Source organism: Sciurus vulgaris, assembly GCF_902686455.1.
Source record: "Sciurus vulgaris genome assembly, chromosome: 3".
NCBI lineage: Eukaryota > Metazoa > Chordata > Mammalia > Rodentia > Sciuridae > Sciurus > Sciurus vulgaris.
The window spans coordinates 14,283,006-14,299,236 of NC_136463.1; the positions used below are offsets into that span (position 1 = coordinate 14,283,006).

The 16,231-nt window shown below is 37.9% G+C and overlaps 1 protein-coding gene and 1 long non-coding RNA gene across 16 annotated transcripts in view; one reads left to right on the forward strand and one right to left on the reverse strand.

The window, feature by feature from the left end:
* LOC306656451 overlaps positions 1-16,231 on the reverse strand; it is a 561,410-nt gene that overhangs the window by 272,486 nt on the left and 272,693 nt on the right. The window lies entirely within an intron of this gene.
* Positions 1-16,231, forward strand: part of BPTF (bromodomain PHD finger transcription factor) — a 134,372-nt gene that overhangs the window by 1,320 nt on the left and 116,821 nt on the right. The window lies entirely within an intron of this gene.

A 16,231-nucleotide genomic window follows, 5' to 3' on the forward strand; every position in this document is an offset into this window, starting at 1 on the left:
TAAAAGGGTATTAAGGATTTAGACGGTTTGTGGCACCCAAACACACAAAACATGCTTCCCTTCTCACCCCTGACTGTGCGGTTTAAAAATTATGTTAAGGAAATGATCAGTTGAGTTGGTAGGGGATTCTTATCTGGTGTGGTGTGGTGTGTGTGTGTGTGTGTGTGTGTGTGTGTGTGTATTCAAGTGCTAATGGGCGTGTGCAACAGTTGTTAGTAAATGGTTGATTAAAAAACAAAGTTGAAAACCAAACCAAACCTAATGTGGTAATCCATTCGATTCAAAATCATTTTGGTTAAATCTAAAGTAAAATACAAAACCGCAGAAACGTGCATCCGGATGTGATCCTTGCTTTGTTTGGGAAATGCAAGTTCTGTGGCACCTGTTGCAGAAGATGTGCGGTTGATCATCCAGACATAATTGTTGAAGATGAACTTTTGAAGTCACAGCAGAAGTGTCAGATTTATTACAAAATGACTTTCTTTTCACTCTGTTTCTGAGTAAAAAGTCTTCCCTGGAACTGTAATGAATTTCTCCATGGTGAATTCGCTCCTGTTTTCTCACAGGAAAGTTTTTCAGGCTGGTGTTGAGATGCATTTTGTTAAAAAAAAAAAAAAAAAAAAAAAAAGAAAAAGAAAAAAAAAAAGCCACGCACAATTACTGCTTTGTTTTAAACACATAGTTGTGGTTTACTAAATTGTGAAAAAAACAACTTGTAGCAACAACCTCCCAGACTTTTCCTTTATATTTTTGTTAACCTGGATTAACTAAATTGGAATCCAGCTTTAAGAGCATTTACAAAATAGTTTTTGAGGAAATGGGAGGGTCTTAAGAAGGCAATTAATGTGTGTCCTGTCATTTTCTGAGACTAGGGTAGTAGAAATGGTTACTTTGAAACATTTTTAATAATGCTTAAATTCTTACTGGGGTAAGTGTGGGTATTAGTATTAAACCAGATGTAAACCCATTTAGATTGTCCTAACATCAAATGAGACAAGGTGATTTTTGACTGAGAAGAATAGTTTCTTGTCTTGTGTGGAGATGCTGGCCAGGAGAAGGAAGAAAACCGTATCAAGTGTCAAGGGTTTATGTCTTGTATGTACAAGGGACTGTTTGCAAGGTTTCATTTATTGCCAATTTAGTTCTAGTATGTCTTTTATAGTAATAGGTTTAACTTTAAGAAATCACATGTCGATCCTCGTTGTACCAAGAATCTGGAATTGAAACATGGAGACTGAATTACAGACACGAGGGAAAAAGTTTTTTTCAAGTTAGAATTGAGGCATTTTGGCAGAGAAGTTCAGCTAACTTTAATTCCTACCTGAAGGAATTAAATAATATTTGAGTGATGGCTGTGCATATGCTGAATTAAATTATTGTGGCTAGTTTTCTTAAAAAAAATACTTGTGTATTTCTGATACTTCTGTGATATTTTGTTTTTAGTGACAGTTGTGACCTACTTTATAAACTTGTCCTGTGCTTATAGGAAATTGTTAATTTCTTAGGGGTAGACGTTTGTATATACTCAGCATCTCCTGAGGGCGTGTTTTACACATAGCAGGTACCCACCAAAGATTGGTTGGACAAATTATTGTTAGTAGCTGAGAATTTGTAGTGAGTGAAGTTTTGATAAGTCACTTATTACATTATTATGCCATTGCTTAAATATTTTGAATTGAGGAAACTAACAGTTAATCTCATTAATTTTTTTTTTTAGATGTTGATGGACCTTTATTTTATTCATTTGTTTATATGCGGTGCTGAGAATCGAACCCAGTGCCTCACACATGCTCAACCAGTGCTTGACCACTCAGCCACGACCCCAGCCCAATCTCATTAAATTTTGATAGACATTTTGACTAGTGAATGTTTCTAATAGCAGAGTTAACTGTTTTGAGCTGCTATTTCATATTGCTTGCTAGGCATTTTCCTTTTATTGGATGTGGCGTTAACTTGAATGTTTTGCCTTTTGGAACATATTATGGTAAAAATGTATGTTACATTTTGTGTTCTGAACTTTTAGAATATGTCCACTGGCCTACAATGAGTAATAATGCAGGGCAGTGAGTTGTTCAGGCTAAGGATTAGTTTCATTATCTGTATTTTCTGGGAGGAAGGCTGTCAGGTACATGTATATGCGTGTGGTTTAACATATCACAAAGAAATAGAGTTGGTGGATATGAATTCTGTTGTACTATTAAGGCTAAAAGGAATATATTTTATTGATAATTTAGAATAAGTGGGTTAGTTTTTGTATTTTAGAATGTTGGCATAAGCACTATTAAATTCTTGTATAAAAATAGCTTATTCATCTATTCATCTGTCGGGCACTTTGTAGTACTGTGTATCGAGTACTTTGAATATTTATTGATACAAAGACATTGGTTGACATTGCAAAAGCCATAGATTTAAAAAAAGTATATTCACTGGAGATTAAATGTTTTCCTTAGAGAAGAAAACAATTTAAATGGATACCTAAGGTATTCCCATGATAAACGTTATTGTAGGAATGTCAACTTGGAAATCATCTTATTTTGCTTAAACTAGAGACATTTGAATAAATAAAACTTTTATTATTTTTATTTATAAAATTTATTTTGGCCAATAGTCATACTTTGCTAATGCATTGAGAAAGATTATATAGAAAATCTATTTTGAATAGGCATTTGCTAAAGTTTTCTTAGCACTCTGAAATTAAGCATTTGCTAATTTAAATGTTCTACTTGAAACATTGCTTCTTGAATTTAACTTGTGCAAAATTTCTAAGAATACCTACCTGCAGTTTTGAAATTTGAAATCTCTGATAATGTCAGAAAGCAAAACACCTGCCATTATACTGGAAGACTTAAAGATTATGTCCACAGTGGAGATCAGTGACAGACATGCCTTGAAGGAACTGTAGATTCATCTGAAATAGAACTTGTTACTGGTTTGGCAATATTTATTCCCAGCAGTGTCAGCTAAATATCTTTTCAGTATACATGTAATTCCTGATTGCTACAAGTGAGGTACAAAGTGCAGTGGTGATTTAAAGGAAGGCAGTATCATACTGGGTTAAGGGGGATGGTGTGGGCAGATGCTTCCTGGATGGGTTTGTGGATTTAAGGACAGACTGAGGGAGGGAGTGAACAGCATGAGCTCAGGCACTGATAGTAACGTGTGGGCAGTTGGAAGAGCCTAAGTATGTGAATAGGAAATAAACTGTAAAGCTCCATTGTATGTCATGTTGGGCAGTTCCTAGAGAAGCAGTCCAGAGCAATTTATTTCCTCCCTCGTTTGTCAAGTAAGGCTTGTGCCAGATTGGTGATGTCAGGCTTTTTTTCACCTCCTGGAACACCCAAGGGATAGGCTGTATTCCCATCAGCACCATGCACAAGTGTGAATCACACCCACATCACTTCACTTCCCAAAGATACTATTGAGCCCTGGTGTAGCCCTTTCCCCCAGACTGAGAACTACCTGTGAGGTCATCTGAAACCAAACCCCCCGCAATCCATTTCATATGTCTAATTTTGAGTACTGAGAATCAGTCAGAAGATCTGACAGCAGGGGGATAAGATGTCAGTGGTCTGCTAGGAAATTTAGGTTGGTTTCTGTGCAACAGGATGGATCAGAAGAGGATGTGATAATGGGTGGGATCTGGATGGGTTTTGTAGCCTTGGGTGGAACATCTATCCAGAAGGCACTTCAGAATTCTCTGGGTCTTAATCTGTCAGAAGTGTAGAGTGAGAGTGGAAGCTTCACATGTGCCTCTGAAAAGCAGCATGTGCAGTACCAGCAGGCAGGTCAAGATTATAAGGGGAACGAACACCATCTCTTTCCAGGTATGAGCACCTGAAGAGGTTAAACGTGAGAATTAAAAGAAAGGAAATGAGGGCTGGAAGAGTCATTAAAAAGTTGGGCAACATGATCTATGAGTCGTATAGAGGCGTGTCCTAGGTTTGTGATAATAAATAGGTTTGCTCGCTTGCTCTTCTGGTACTTGCCCATAGGCATGTTTGGAAATGGGTCTGTGTATTAAAACGTGTGCAGCAGGATTGGGGGAGTTAAGGCTAGGTGATCTGGTCTCTCCTGTTAGGTCTTCCTTTCCTCACTCCTCAAGACCCTGTTGTCCTCTCAGTGACTATAGCCCCTTGCAGGTGAGTATATGGGAGTGAGAGATTGGTGGGTAGTGATGGCCAGTGACAGCTGGGTGACAGCAGGACCAAGTCCTAGCTGATGCCCTCTTTCTTCTCTGTTGCTTGGGCTCAAATCCCTCTTGCTGTGAGAAGTCTTCTTGGATTCTTCTTGCTCACCTTGGTCTCTTCCCCTTGAATGTCTGTTTATTGAGGTGATTATAGTCTTAGTTTTTTCCTTTGTCTCTAGCTAAGTAGAGACCCTCGTTATTCTAACTTTTTTTCACATTTTTGGTTCTCTAAACGGACAAACCTTGGAAGTTTTTTTTTTTTTTTTTTTTGGTAATGGGGATTCAACCAGAGTTGCTTTGCCACTGAACTACATTCCCACTTCTTTTTCTTTTTTTAATTTTGAGACGAGTCTCACTAAGTTGCCCAGATTGGCTTTAACTTGAACTTGTGATCATCCTGCCACAGCCTCCCTCCCAAATTGCTGGAATTATAGACCTGTGCCACTGTGCCCAGTTGAAGGCAGAATATTTTTGAATTTACAAAGAAAAAAGGCAAAAAGCTTACACATGGAAAAGGCACTTCAAAGACTAAAGGAAGATAATAAAGAAAGAATTAAAATGCACATTATTAGATATTGTTATGGTTCAGTTGTTTGTTGTTATATATGTAAAATTTTTTATTTCTTTTTGTTATATTATTCAAATAACTTTTTTTTTTTTTTTTTTTTTTTTTTTTTTGGGTACCCAGGATATTGAACTCCGGGGCACTCAACCACTGAACCACATCCCCAGCCCTATTTTGTATTGACAGGGTCTCACTGAGTTTCTTAGCACCTTGCTGTTGCTGAGGCTGACTTTGAACTCTTGATTCTTGATTGATTGATTCTTGAGTCTCGGCTTCCAAAGCTGCTGGAATTACAGGTGTGCCCCCTCTGCCCCTACACGTCCTCAGAAACATTTTTGATAGCCCATAGTTTGCTGAAAAATTATAAACACAGTAACAGTAATAGCTAACATTTATTGGACATCTTCTAAATTGCTGATTTTTAAAACAATTTTTTTGATGCTGGGAGTTGAAACCCAGAGTCTTATGCATGCTAGATAAGTGCTTTACTACTGAGCTACATTCCCAATCCCCAAATTGAATTTTTTTTCTTTTGTTTTTCGGTACTGGGGATTGAATTCAGGGGCATTTTGTCATTGAGCTATTCCTAGTCCTTTTTATTTTGAAACAGGTTCTCACTAAGTTATTTAGGGTGTCTTCCCTAAGTTGCTGAAGCTGACCTCCAACTTGTGATCCTCCTACTTCAACCTCTCAAGTCACTGGAATTCTAGGTTTGTGCCACCATACCCAGCCCCCAAATTAATTTTTAAAATAACAACTTTATTATATATAACTTGCATATTATAACAAACTTTATCCTTTATATGTATATTAACTCTTGTGAATATACCAAAAACCCCCAAAGTGTGTGGTTTTGGTATAGTCACAAGAATAAATAACCATCAACACTGCCTGCTTCCAGAACATTTCTGTTACCCAAAAGAAACCCACACTTCCAGAAGTTACTCCTTGTTCTTTCCTCTTCCCACTTCTCTTTAGCCACTAATCTACTTCCATTTTCTATTGATTTGCTTCTTCTGGACATTTCTTAGAAATGGAATCATAGTGAATGGGGTGCATGCCTGTCAAGATTTGTGCATGTTATAGCAAGTATCAGTACTACGTTTAAATAGTATTTTCATTTTATATGAATATATGTTGTGCTTTTCTGTTTCATCAGTTCATGGTCGTTTGTTTTCAGTTTTTGACTACGAAAAATGCCACTATGAACATTCATGTATAGGTTTTTGTCTAGTTGTACATTTTCATTTCTCTATACACACATACACACGTGTGTATACATATATATGTGTATATATTTACTTAGGTGTGGAGTTGTTGGATCATTACAAATTAAAAAAAAAAAACAACTTTGCTTTCTGTACTGGGGATTGAATTCAGTACCACTGAGCTACAGTCACATTCCCTTTTTATTTTTTATTTTGAGATAGGGTCTTGGTAAATTGTTGAGGTTGGCCTCAATTTGCAGCCCCCCTGCCTCAGCCTTCCTAGATGCTGAAATTACAGATGTGTGCCACCATACCTGGCTGCAAATTCAATATTTTTTTAAAATATTTTTTTAGATGTTGATGGACCTTTATTTTCTTCATTTATTTATATGTGGTGCTGAGAATCAAATCCAGTGCCTCACACATGCTAGGCAAGTGCTGTACCTTGGAGCCACAACCCCAGCCCACAAATTCAATTTGTTAGACTTACTTCAACCAGGCTTGTTTCATTTGTTAACAATAGTTTCTTTCCTTTTTTTCTATCCTGGTGCTGGGAATGGAACCCAGGACCTCACTCATGCTAGGCAAGTGCACTACCACTGAGCTGTATCTGCAGCTCTGTTTATAATTGTTTTTAAACAGAATTCTCTTAGGACAAAAGGCAGCCGGATTTTAAGTCTTCCTAAAGGTCTATGATTATTGGATTGCCTTCAGTCAGCTTGGGGAATTTATTCTAGAAGAATTTGCCTGATTAAGGACCAGTATAAGTGGGATCATACTGCTGATGTCCACACTTGTGTGTGGCAGGTATCAGGGGCACCTGTAATATATAAGCATATCATGTAATTTAGTCTGTCATAATTTATGAGAATTTGGGGATTCTAGATGAGTCTTTTTGGATTTTCAGGGATCTAGAGAGGTGATTTGTGGCATAATGATTTAGGATAGAAACTGGAACCACATATCATGAGTTTAAATCTGGGATCTTTTTTTTTTTTTTTTTAAGTACTGGTGCCAGTACTTAGGGGTCCTTAACCACTGAGCCACATCCCCAGGCCTTTTTTTTTTTTTTTTTGAGATAGTGTCTCACTGAGTTGTTTAAGACCTTGTCAATTTGCTGAACCTGGTCTTGAATTTGTGATCTTCCTGCCTCAGCTTCCCGAGTTGCTGGGATTACAGGCATATGCCACTGTGCCTTGCAGTTGCTTAATTTTCTGTGCTTTATTTTTTTTTATTTGTAAAATAGAAATATAGTACTGAATTCAATGTTTTATGAGTATTAAGTGGATTAATAATAATTGAAATGCCTAGAACTGTGCCTGGCAGAGTCAATGTTAGCTATTATTGTCTTGACCCCCCCGCCCTCCTGAACTGCAGATGGCAATTCTTTGAAGATTGTTTACTGTATGGTAGCGAAGTAGTATTTTATTCTCTCAAATGCTGTCAACTGACTCATAAGATGTTACAAAATATTTCGAGGAACACCTTTAAGTAAAATTGCAGGTTAAAGTAGAGCTTTATTTCTCCCCCACTTTAATAGAAATGTTAAATGTTGCTCATTTAAAAATTTTAGTTCACCTGACATCAGGTTTATTGCTCAACTATAACAATGAGGTGACCACTAGAAATGGGTTTATATAATTGTTCTATTTTTTAATAAAGTTTTTATCTACGTAGTTAAAAAAGATAATCTGGATCATAGTAAACTGATTGTTTTTACTTAATATATGGCAAAATGTTTCCTATATCATTTTTTATTTGTCAAAGTAGTACATGAATATAGATTAAATAAAACTTAAAGTTTACGATAGGAGCTGGGGTTGTGCTCAGTGGTAGAGCTCTTGCCTGGCATGTGTGAGGCATGGGTTTGATTCTCAGCACCACATACAAATAAATGAATAAAATAAATGTCCTTTGACAACTAAAAAAAATTTATAAAAAAAGTTTATAGGGGCTGGGGATATAACTCAGTTGGTAGAGTGCTTGCATTGCAAGCACAAGGCCCTGGGTTCAATCCCCAGCACCCAAAAAAAAAAAAAAAAAAAAAAAAAAATATATATATATATATATATAAATAAATAAAAAATAAAAATAAAAAAAGTTTATGGCAAACAAAAGTAATTCCCTGTTGTACCTCTTCTCCCCTGAGGCTTCTCCAGAGGCCAGGGCTTTCTCTCCTGCAGCTGTTTTGTTCTGTTCTGTTTTTCTGCGGTTTTTGCTATAGAATTTAAAAAAAAACACTATGCTCATTTGATTTATTGATTTTAGAAATTTATTTCTTATTTGTTTAGTACCAGAGATTGAACCCAGGGGCACTTATACACTGAGCCGCTGGGATTACAGGTGTGTGCCACCATACCCGGCCCAGACATTTATTTCTTTAACTTTGTTATGGTAGATGAAGATTTAACCGTAATATAGTTCCCTTCACTCTCTCCTTATCCTCCTTTAATGGGGATAGTGTTGAGTTTTGGATAAATCATGAAGAATTGATTTTAGCTGTGCACCGTGGCACATATCTGTAATCCCAGTGACTTGGGAGGCTGAGGCAGGAGGATCACAAGTTCAAAGCCAGCCTTAGTAGTTTAGTGAGGCACTAAGCTACTCAGTGAGACCCTGTCTTAAAATAAATTATTAAAAAAGCCGGGGATGTGGCTCACTGGATAAGTGCCCCTGGGTTCAATCCCTGGTACTAAAAACAAAAAAAACAAACCCTAACTGATTATACCCATATGACCTTTTGAATCAAGTAATGTATGAGATTGTATTTTTTTTTAAAAGCTATTTTCCTTTTCTTTTCTTTTTTTCATTTGCTTAATGTTCTGTGTTAGCCCAGTTTGCTTTCAAGTCTGTAAAATGTCATTGCTTATTATTTCTCAAACTTTCAAATGTGATAATTCTGTTTTTATTTATTGATTTCCCTTGTGCAGTCCCCAGTTTCTCCTTTTGCCTGAACTGTTTGCTCTCTGGGTCTGTTGAACATTGCCCTGGGAATTCTTATTGCTTCTCTCCCATGTTGATCCCTTGTCTTTGGTCTCATAATTTCTTTTTTGGTTTACATTCCTTTTTTTGCACAACCCCCAGTGCCTTCTTCAGAATGGTGGCACAAGAAGTTAACTTCTATCATTACATTACATGTGCGCAAACTTCCTTTTTTACTCTATTACTTAATGGATAGTTTGGCTGGGTATTGCATCTTAAATTTTAAAAATCAGTTTCAGTTGGGGGTTTGCTTTATTGTGTTCCAGCATTGCATATTGCTGTGGACAAGTCCACAGCTATCTCATTACTTCTTTCATGTCTGACCTGCAGGCTCTTTTCGTGGTAATGGTACCGTAATTTTATATTCTATCGTGTGGCTTTTTGCTTTTTTTGTTGTTGTTGTGCTGGGTTGTTTGGATCTGGACATTTGTGGCCTACTTCTATTATTTGATAATATTTTCCCTCAAATTTGCTTAGTTCTGGAGCTCCTAGTTAGATGTTGGATCATCTAGACTGTTCTTTAGTTTGGATCTTTTTTATTCTTTTTATATTTGTCTTTTTGGTCTGCTTTCTGAAAAATTTCCCTTTATAGTCTAAGCCTTCCTTTTTAAAATTTTCTTTGTGGTGCTGGGGATTGAACTTAGGGCATTGCTATTCCTTCTTTTGAATCAATTTTTATTTCAGCTACTAGGTATTTAATTTCCAAAAGCTGTTTTCTCTGCTCCTCTTTTTTAGCATCCTGTTCATCTTATATTTGTCTGGGGACACCAATGATAATTTTCAAAAACTAGTGAAGTTCAATTTACACATACTTAAAATTCATCTTGTTAGCGTATGATTTTAAGTTTTGGCAAACAGTTATGTAAACACTAGGTCCCATCACGACACACTTCCAAATTCCCTTGTGTTTTTTTTTTTTTTTTTTTTTTTTAATTGTGGTGCCTAGAGCCTCACACATTCTAGGCAAGTGTTCAGCTATATCCCCAGTCCTTTTTTTTAGTTTTTTTATTTCAAGACTAGAGTCTCTTAAGAAATTGGTCCTGGGTGTGGTGAACATGCCTGTAATCCCAGCAACCCTGGAGGCTGAGGCAGGAGGATCATAAATTGGAAGTCAACCTCAACAACTTAGTGAGACCCTCAGTAAATTGAAGGGACCCTGTCTCAAAATGAAAAGGGTTGGGGAAGTAGCTTAGTAGTAAAGCGCCCTTGGATACACTCCCATCCCCCCAAAAAGAAGTTGGCAAACTGTTTACCAGAATAGTTTTACCATCTTATATTAGCAACAGCAATATATGAGAATTCCAGCCATTCTTATAGGTGTGTAGTGTTATGTTTCATTATGGTTTTCATGTATCATCATAAGGTATTTTACATATAATGAATGTGTTTATGCCAGTAATATATGAAAGCCCATTTCACCCAGAATTGATTGTTTAAAAACCATCTCTGGCCATGTGTGTGGGCACATGCCTGTAATCCCAGCTACAGTGAGGAGGTGGTGAGGCAGCAGAATTACAGATTCGAGGTCCTCTGGGTCACTTAGTGAGACCCTGTCTGAAAATTTAAAAAGAAAAAAAAGGGGGTGGGACTGGGATTGTAGCTCAGAATCCTCCAGGGTTCAATCCCCAGTGCTGCTGAAAACAAAAAACAAACCCAGCTTTGCATTTAATAGGTTAAAAGTTCTGTTAGAATTTGTATTTCTTTGACTACTTCATTGATTTGTTCATTTATTAAAAAAATACCTATTGAGTACACACTGTGTTCCAGGTGCTGTCTCAGATACAACAGTGAGTACCTCAGATTTGGCCCCTTCTTTAATGAAGTTTCTCCAGAAGCAGGACAGGCAGCCTGGGTGTCAGCAAGAGAAATGTTTCAAAAGGGGACAAGTAAATATAATGGAGTCAGCAGGGCTTGGAGAGAAGGCTTCCCTGAAGAAGTGATAGTTAAACTCAAAATTAGAGTAACCAGGTTAAAGGAGGGGAGAGAGGGTTCTATACTCTGGGATCAACATGTGCAGTCGATGGGAGGGGAAGGCATGAGTACTAAGTAGGCATCATGTGATCAGATTTATGTTCTTTAAAAAATGTCTTTGAGCCAGGTGTGGTAGTGCATTCCTCCCAGCAAATTGGGAGGCTAAGACAGGAGGATCACAAGTATGAGGCCAACCTCAGCAATTTAGTGAGACCCTATCTCAAAATAAAAAATAAAAAGGCCTAAAAGGGTCTGAGGATATAGCTCAGTGATAAAGTGCCCCTGGGTTCAATCTCCCCTTGGGGTGGAGGTGGGGGTGGGGGTGGTGACCCCCAAGTCTGTCTGTCTGTGAAATAGAGATTGAATTGGAGTGGTTCAGATTATAAAGGATTAAGGGAGCTAGACTGTTGTAGGTTGATATTGGTGAGAATGGAGGGAACTAATTCAGAAAATCATTCAGGAGTTGGAATGGCTTCTTAGTGATGCACTGACTGGACTGGGGTGTGGTGAGCGGGGAGGAAGAAGACAAGGAAGAACTGACTTCTGGCTCTCCTGCATTTATGTTTCCTTGTTCTTATTTCTCATCACTTCAAGTCTGATCTTCAGGTAAGACTGAATTCTTCGTAGTTCTCACAAACTGTAGTTATTCTCTGCTGTGATAACTGCCTCCTTGCCACCGGTCACTCACCTTCTGCTTGCCTTCTCTGTCATTCCCTTAGTCTCATCGTGGGGCTGAGTTGCGTTCTATCCCACTGCGCCGTTCCCCAGGATCATGTGTGCATTTATATGTTGTTTAGTTCCCGTATGTCTGGGGTTTTTCCAGGTGTCTTTCTGGTACTGATTTCCAGTTTGGTTTCATTATGTTCAGATAGCATACTTCATTGCCCTTAGTTTTGTTCAACATTTTTAGAGCTTTGTTTTGCATGCTGAAATATTGTCAGTCCAGTGGAATGTTCCATATGCACTTGAAAAGAGAGTGTATTCTGTCATTGGGTGGAATAGTCCATTAAAGTTAATTAGGCCAGGTTCTTTGGTAGTGTTAAGATCTTCTGTGTCTTGCAGATTTTCAACTTGTTTTATTGATTCCTGGAGAGAGTAGTGTTAAGGTCCACAGCTGCTGTTAAGGATTTATGTCTTTCTCCTTGGAGTTCTATCAGTGTGCAGGTATTTTGAAACTGTTATCAAGGTCATAAACCTTTAGAAAGGTTTGTTTCATCCTCTTGATTACTTGACCCCTTTATTGTTTTGTCTTAATATGTTTAAGACATTAGACTGTGAAGTAGCTGTTGATTATCTGGCACCTTCTTCCTTGGAACCTTCTTTAGGGCTGGAGGGTCTCACCCAAGATCCCCGCTTAGTGCCTGGCAGTCTCTAGTATGCAGACAGCATCGGGTAACTGTTTACTGGGTCAAAGAAAGCCTCTGGATTCTTTTCACCCTCTAGTTCTAACTATTTAAGTTAATTAAAATGAAATTAAGCTTCTGTTTCCTCAGTGGCATTATGTATGTTGCAAGTACTCAGTGGCCACATGTGGCTAGTGGCTTCTGTTTCACCACACATTTGAATCATTTCATATGGTGCAGAAAGTTCTCTTAGACCGATTGTGGTAGTCACTGGCCTCTGTTGGTCCTGTAAGAATTTACCTGACATCTCTTTTCCTTTGGGCTTTTCTTTGCCTCAAATCTTGTGCTACCTGGGTAGCCTCAGCATTCTGGCTGTGGTCCTCTGTCAAGATTGTTGGCCCAGTTTTGTGTATATGATGGTATCACATTTCTGTGGTAAGTGTTGGGGGTCTTTGAGATGCATGTACATTATTTGTTGTTCTTGGTGGTAGGGGTCAGGTGGGCGAAGAGGCAGTTAATGATGTTAGAAAGCCTGCCACAGTCCTGGTAAAATTAAGGCAGATTTGGTAGTGTTAAAATCTTCTTCTTAAGATCTTATATACAGAACAGAAGACAGGAAGGATTACAACTCAGACTTGGTTGAAGAATTTAATGTGATAACTCAAACCATCGTGGTGGTGGATGTCTATAATCCCAGTGACTCCCGGTTAATCCCAGTGACTCCCGGAGGCTGAAGCAGAAGGATTGTAAATTTGAGGCCTGCCTTGGCAATTTAGCAAGACCCTCAGCAATTTAGTGAGACTCTGTCTCAAAGTAAAAAGGACTGGGGATGTAGCTCAGTGATAAAGTGCCACTGTGTTCAATCCCCAGCACACACCCACACCCCCACACCCCCACACCCCCACACTCCCCAGCCTGCCCACACACACAGAAAAAGATGAGAGAATTCCTTCCTATGTTGTAAAATTAAAAGTTACAGTATATAAACCAAATTGTGAAATACTAGTGTGTCCTAGTATGCCAATATTTGTGGACTCTTTCATATGTGAAACCTCTTTCTCAAGAGTTACTGCCAAGCTGGGTGTGGTTTATGTAATCCTGTAATCTAAGTCACTTGGGAGGCTGAGGTAGGAGAATCACGAATTTGAGACTAGCCTCAGCAATTTAGTAAGAACCTGTCTCAAAATGAAAAATAAAAAGGACTGGGGATGTAGCTTAGTGGTAAAAGGCCATTGGGTTCATTTCCTGGTACCACACAAAGATAAATAAATGGTAACTGCCAAATTATTTAACGGTTTTCAAGGAAAATGCTTTTGTGACTTAAATGGTTAAGTTGCAGCCCTGGAACCTTCTGAAGTTTGCTAAGAAAGTTAATGTTTAGCCTCCTCTCCACTCATGGATATGTTCTGTAATTCACACACTGGAGACAGCCTGGCCAAGTGATTCACACTGAATGGCACTGTTCAGTAGGTGCGGTTTCTATATTTTACTAGAAACATGGCTTCCTGCTTAATTTCAATATGTTCATATTACCTCCTTTGAGGTCTGTTTATAGTGTATTCTATTTATGGAACTTAAAAAGTATTTCAGAAATGCACATATTAATCAGTGTGGAATTTTTCTTGTCCTTTTTCCTTTCTAATGTGTGCACAACTATATTGAGACTTGTCTGAAGAAATAATCCAACATTTAAAATAGGTGATAAAATTTTAGCCCCTCCCATCAGTTCACTTTTCTGTTTTAGACATCAAATTATTTCACATACTTCTTAAAGTCTTCGTACCTTCATTTTTCTTCAACCATGACCATACTCATTTTTCAGAGTATTGTAAATAATGCACAATTTAATGTGATTTTTCTGTAATTTTGGATACATATTCAAATTTTTGAGTTTGAATTTTCCAGGTAAAAGGCCTTAGATTACTGATCCTGTGTAAACTTGGACGCTTGCTTCCTTCTGGATAGTTTGAGTTGCTGTCTCCAAAGTGGAGATTGATTGTGACAGGCGTCATAAACTCACAAAATCAGTCCTAGTGTGTAAAGAGGTGAAGTGTCCTTTCTTAACTTTGTTAACATATAACTGCATTTGTTATTTGTCTTAAATTGTCTGAAAAATTAGTTGTATTGAAGGACTGGGAATGGAAATCACTGCTACAGTGCTCGCCTCACTTAAAAAGGGATCTGGGTTCTACCCCAGCACCACACTCTCCTGACAAAAAAAAAAAAAATTTCAGTCCCCGTTTGCGTTTACAGCCAGTGCTGTCCTAAGTGTGCTGGCCATGTATCTTTAGTCGTGAACGCTGGTGTTTTTTTCTGTCGAGTAGATTCCTAGATGGTGATGAGTGTGTGCTGTTTTGAAAGTCTGGACCAGGTTATACTCCCTTTGCTTGTTTGTTTTAACCTTTTTTTTTTTTTTGGTAAAGGGCCACATAGTGAATATCTTAGGCTCGTAGTCCCTGTCACAACGCTATGGTTGTGGAACAGAGCAGCCATAGACAATATGTAAATGAGTGATGTTCTAATAAAATTTTATGGACACTGCAATTTGAATTTTACCTAATTTTTCTTTTTTTAAAAAATAATAACCTTATTTAGTTTTGTATGAGGTGCTGAGAATTGAACCCAGGGCCTCATGCATGCTAGGCAAGCACTCCACCACCAAGCCACAGTCTCAGCTGTGAATTTTACCTGATTTTCACATCACCTAATATTCTATTGATTATTTTCCCACTCCTTTAGCTCTCATGGGCCTAAGAATAACAGGTGATGGTCTGGCCCTAATTTTCTCATCTCTAGCCTAACTGACCTAAATTCCCAAAGATTTTCTTTGATTTCTTCCAAGTGTTTTATAGTTTTACATTTTATATTTAGGTCTATGATTCATTTGTAGTTTTTTTTAATAAGATGTGAGCTAGGGGAGTTATTTTTTTCTGTAAGGAGAGAGATAGGGGTTGAGGTTCTTTTTTGGGGGCATATAGATGTCTGTTGTTCTGATAACTATTTTTTTGTGGCAGTGACTATTGAACCTAGGGCCTTGTGCATGCTAGGCATGCGCTCTACCACTGGCTACCTCCTCAGCCCTGCACTTGGAGTCCTCCTGCCTCAGCCTTCTCTGAGTGGCTGGGATTACAAGTGTGCGCCACCATGCCCAGCCCTCTCTCTATCTTTTTGCTGCAGTAATCTTGATTACTGTTTTATAGTTAAACTTTGAAATAAGGTGGATATGTCCAACTTTATTCTTACTCAGTTTGGCTATTCTGCGTCTTGTGACTTTCCATTTATGTTTTTTAATTGATTTATCCATAGCTACAAATTATTCTACTGGGGTTTTTTTTTTTTTTCTTTTTAGTTTTTATTTTGACACAGGGTCTTAATAAGTTACCAAGGCTGTCCTCAAACCTGGAATCCTTTTGTCTCAACCTCCCAAATTGCTGGGGCTATGCGTGTGAGCCACTTTGCCCGGTTTCCTACTGGGATTTTTTTGGGTGCTGGGGATGGAACCCAGGGCCTTGTGCTTGCAAGGCAAGCATTCTACCGACTGAGCTATCTCCCCAGCTCCCAGCACTGGGATTTTTGATTGGGATTATGTTGAATCTATAGATCGGTTTGTGGAAAATTGACATCTTAATAATATTGAATCTTGCAATCCCTTAATTTATGCCTTTTTCATCAGTTTCTTTTTAGTTTCCAGCTGGTCCTTCATGTATTGCTACATTGATACCTAAGTATTTTGTGATTTTTGGTGCTATTATAATTGGTACTCCTTTTTTTTGGCATGTGGTTCTGGGGATCAAGTCCAGGTTTTTGGACATGGCATGCAAGCCCTCCACCACTGAGTGTATATCCACTACCACTGTACTTTTTTAAAAAATTTGAATTTCCATTTATTTTTTATTAATAATAGAAATGCAATTGGTTTTTCGTATTTGGAATTTGTCAACTTGAACTCATGAATTTGTAGCTTTATGTTTCTGTA